The 4,685-nt window shown below is 58.5% G+C and overlaps 1 long non-coding RNA gene across 1 annotated transcript; it reads right to left on the reverse strand.

Moving 5' to 3' along the window:
• Positions 1–599: 599 nt before the first annotated feature.
• Positions 600–2,969, reverse strand: LOC117803493. The gene is made up of 2 exons (XR_004627447.1): positions 2,372–2,969; positions 600–2,109 (listed from the first exon to the last, which is right to left on the reverse strand). It is a non-coding gene; the product is annotated as an uncharacterized LOC117803493 (long non-coding RNA).
• Positions 2,970–4,685: the final 1,716 nt, after the last annotated feature.

Here is a 4,685-nt window from a genome sequence, read left to right on the forward strand (position 1 = left end):
AATGAAATAGAAACCAGAAAAACAGTAGAACAGATCAATGAAAGATGAAGATAGTTCTTTGACAGAATTAATAAGGTTGATAAACTTATGGCCAGACTCATCCAAAAGAAAAGGAAAAGGACCCAAATTAATAAAATCATGAATGAAAGGGGAGAGCTCATGGCTAACACCAAGGAAATAGAAACAATTATCGGAAATTATTACCAGCAAATATATGCCAACAAAATAAGCAATCTAGAAGAAATGGATGAGTTCCATTCTAGAAACTTATAAGCTACCAAGACTGAAACAGGAAGAAATAGACAATCTGAACAGACCAATAACCAATAAGGAAACTGAAGCAGGAATCAAAAACCTCCCAAAAAACAAGAGTCCAGGGCCAGATGGCTTCCCAGGGGAATTCCGCCAACATGTAAAGAAGAAGTAATACCTATTCTACTGAAGCTGTTTCAAAAAATAGAAATAGAAGGAAAACTTCCAAACTCATTCTATGAGGCCAGGATTACCCTGATCCCAAAACCAGACAAAGACCAAAAGAATTACAGACCAACATCCCTGAGGAACACGGATGCCAAAATACTCACCAAGATCCTAGCCAACAGGATCCAACAGTTTATTGAAAGGATTATTCACCACAACTCGGTGGGATTTACTCCTGGGCTGCAAGGGTGGTTCAACACTTGGAAATCAATCGACGTAATAGAGCATCTTAATAAGAGAAGGGACAAGAACCATGTGATCCTCTTGATTGTTGCAGGAAAAGCACTTGACGAAGTACAGCATCCTTTCCTCAGGAAAACTCTTCAGCATCAGGTCTCTTAGGCTGCTGCTCGCGGAGTTCTAGAGTTGCCCCTGGGTGCTCTTTCGCGGGCTCCTCCTCCGAGGTGCCCGATGCTCCCGGCCCATCTCCGACACTCCTGCTTCAGGCCGCGAAGCAGCCACTCCTGCGGGGAGCTCTACATCTGCCCAGGAGTGGGGTTCGGTCTGCACACGCGCTGTGCTCCTTGGTGCCGGGCGGGCCGGTCGTTTCAAGCACAGGGAATCGGGAAGGGGTTTCTTCTCCACACGCATAGATGCCACCTGAGCCCTTCAGGCCAGATTATTCTCCAGTTTGTGGGGCTGTTTTGAGTAGATTTGGAGGATATGGAGGGTAGGGAATTCATCACAATCATCTTCAGAAGGAAAGAGAGTGGCTAAAATATTCGTTACTAAAGGAAACGCCGTTTGGCGTCCGGGTGTGAAAGGATGGGTGTGTGAGAAAAGGAAAGGGTACTACTGCAAGTCCACATTCAGCAACACCCGCACAGCCTTCAGCAGTCCGTGTTCCCCCAGGTCGGGGTGGGGGCCCTGCTCTGTGGCTCAGATGCTGTTAAGCAGGTCCCCCGAGATCTGCCCACCCTGCAGAGAATGGGGACAGTGAGCTGCCTCCCCCCTCACAGGATCCTAGGCAGCGGGCCCAGGAAGAGAAAGGGGGGCTGAGCAGTGGGGTCCGTACCGCGCTGGGATGGCCCAAGCAGCTCTTATGGGGTCTGGAGAACCAGGGGCAGTTCTGAGCTCAAGGACGGGTTCTGCCCCCGGGACGGCATCTGAGGGAGGGAGGGGTCCTTCCACTCCCATGACAGGAGGGCTTGAGGGTTTGGGCACAGATGGCAGCATCCCTTGTGGGGTCCCAGGGCTCTGAGGGTCACAGAGGGGAGGCCCCTGGGCCGGGACAGAGCTGCTGTCCCGGATGCTGATGGTGGGAAGGGCAGGGCTCAGCTCCCACACCAACCCCAGGTGGGACGCCTCCTTCCTTCTCCGGTTGTTCTCGGCTTGCTGTGTCCGACGCCAAGCAGTGGGGAGCCCATGGGCCCTCTGATCCCCCCACCCAGCGGCTGCAAGCTCGGGGCACACGTCCCCCAGTCGTCCCCTGCTTGTTCCAGCACCCGTGGGAAGTGGTGCATGTCTTGTTCCTCACCCGTCCCTTCCCATCCGACGGCCACGCCAGGATCACTGACTCCCCAGGGGTCACAGCGTTGCTCTCCGGGGGACGAGGAATCCAGTGTCCACGTCGGGAAGGACGTTCTGATTCCCACTGACGCGTCCGCACTGGACGGGGGCTTCGGGCTCCTGAGTGGAAATGCAGGCAGGCGCTGGCTCATGGACAGGGGTTCTAACCTCAGGGGCTGCCTGTCCCCAAGTGAGTCCTGTTCCTCTGAAAGGACAGGAGGGCAATGGAGAGGCAGGAGGGGCTGCTCCTGGGAACCTGGTCCAGCAGGAGAGCCAGCACGTTCTCATGCACGAGGTCTCTCAGACAAGGGCGTTCTGGAGCCAACAGGAGTCTCCTGGGGCTGGGTGACCTCACCGGCCCCGCACAGGCCCAGGGCCTCACCCAGCGACTCCGGCAGCAGCTCCACATCCCCGCTGTGCTGAGATCTCGGACGCAGGGCCGTCCAGCCCTGTGTCCAGGGACACACAGGGAAGGGGGGGGAAGAGGAGAGTCAGCCTCGCGGTGTCTGGTCCGAGCGCCCGGCTCCCCCGGCAGTGGACTGAGTCCATGCATCTCCAGGAGGGTTTCCAGCCCGAAGCCCACTGTCCGCACAGAAGCCAAGCCACCCAGCCCAGGTCCCTGGGCTCAGAGTCATGAGCTCTCTGCCCACCACAGAGCTGTGTCCAAACGGGATGGAAGTCTCTGGAAGAGCCTGAGTGTGGGAGAAGCCACCCCCACCCTGCGCTGGGCTGGAGGCGCTGGCCCGAGTGTGACTCAGCCAGTGCAGGGGGGCAGCTGTGGTCAGCAGAGGGCCGCTGTGAACCTCAGAGGTCACAGTGTTGCAACCACAAGCTTGTTTCCTCTGCCTGGGGTGTGAGAAAGGGGAGAGGCTGCCCGGGGTCAGGCCTGGCCTCCCTCCCCCTCAGTGTGACTTCTCAAGGTCTGGGAGGGACTTGGATCTGGAAAGCTCAGTGACCTAGGAGGCCTGAGACCTGGGCCTGGCTCTGCCCCATCCCGGCGTCCAGACCGTGGACTGATCAGATCACCTAAATGGTCTTGAATTTATTCATCTGGAAAATTGATGGTAATGCTGAGCCCCCGCTGCCCCTCACAGCAAAAGAGCTCGTGACCCACAGAGAACTAGACACACGGAGGCCCAGTGACATTAGCTCTCTTGCTGCACAGGACGGCGGGAGGGGACAGAGAGTAGTATCAGCAGGTGTAACAAGTCCCAGGGGCTGCCCCAACATGGAACGTGTGCTGGGTGACCCTCTGGGGTTCCCGGCCAGCAGCTGCTCGGGGCTCCCTCCAGGGCCCCGAGCCACACCCCAAGCTGTGGTTTCCACAAGCAAACAGTCCTCATTCTTTGAGAGGACTCGCCCAGGGCTGTAGGGACGGGGACAGGGGCACAGCTGACTTGCCCCATCACCCTGAAGGGACCAGGGGAGGAGCTGCCCAGATCAGGACTCCATCCAAGGACTTTGTACCCACAGGCTCAGGGATGGCCCGCGGAAGGGATCTCCCATCACTGGCTGGGAGCGGGGGAACAAGGCACTGCTGAGTGCTCTCTGGCCTGAGGGGCGCAGAGCAGTTCGGGGGAGCCCAGATGGGATGCGGTGACTTGCTGCAGGCCGCACAGTGGGATGGGACAGCGGTGGTGAGGCGGGATTTCTCAGAGCTCCTTGTTAGGAGTCCAGACCCTGACTCTGGCTCTGCTGTGTGACCTCTGCGGGTGGTCCAAACCCTCAGGACTCAGGTCTCACATCCAGAAAGTGGGTTTAACGGCCACCAGGCTGACCGCCTTGAGTGTGGGGCCACAGGCTGCTCCTGGGGTCCAGCCTTGGCATCTGAGGTTCTGAGCAGCTGAGGGGGAGCCCAGGGGGTGGGGAACGGGGCACCGGCGGGGGGTGACTGATGGAGCTGCCCCCCTAGGGTCCCCGGGAGGACAGGGTTCTCAGAGGTTGTGGGAACCCATCTGGGAAGAAGAGGCCGGGCCTGAGCCTCCATAGGCGGCCGTGAGTCTGAGGCCGCTGAGCCTGGGGCCAGAGGCGCATGACCCTCTCCACCCCTGCCTGTGTGTGAGCGCGGGCTCAGGGCTGGCAGAGCCTCACAGGGAAGGGGGGCTGTGTCACTGCTCTGGTGGGGGTGGGCTCGGTGCTGTGTGTGGGGGCAGGGCCGGCCTAGGCCTCAGACAGAGCCCTGGGGCAACAGCAGTAGGGACATGACACATGTGCATTGGGGTATGGGGGGGGACACTTCCGAGGAGTGCTGTGTTCTCCTGTTCCTAGCTTCTCACTTAGACACTGACAGGGAAGTTCCTAGAAAATCAGAAAGGAAACGTGACTCGTGAAATGGTGTAAAGACAGAGGACAGGCCCAAAGCAGGAGAGGCCCTGTGTCCTTTGCTCTAGGATGTGACTCTGTGGCTGTCCATTGGCTGGCGCTGGCGAGCAGGGCGGCCTGGGCTGAGTGGGACCCAGGGACCCAGGTCAGGGGTCCTAGGGGTGCAGGCTGGGGAGGGGAGACCACCCAGCTGCTTGTGAGCACAGGAACNACCCAGGTCAGCGGTCCTAGGGGTGCAGGCTGGGGAGGGGAGACCACCCAGCTGCTTGTGAGCACAGGAACGGGGTCTCTCCAGCTCCAGGCCTCCTAGAGGGGGGCTGTTCCTACATTTATTCTGCAATCATCTCCTGAGGCCTCACTGCAGGTGCAGAGGT

Source organism: Ailuropoda melanoleuca, chromosome 8 (genome assembly GCF_002007445.2).
Source record: "Ailuropoda melanoleuca isolate Jingjing chromosome 8, ASM200744v2, whole genome shotgun sequence".
Taxonomy (NCBI): Eukaryota; Metazoa; Chordata; class Mammalia; order Carnivora; family Ursidae; genus Ailuropoda; species Ailuropoda melanoleuca.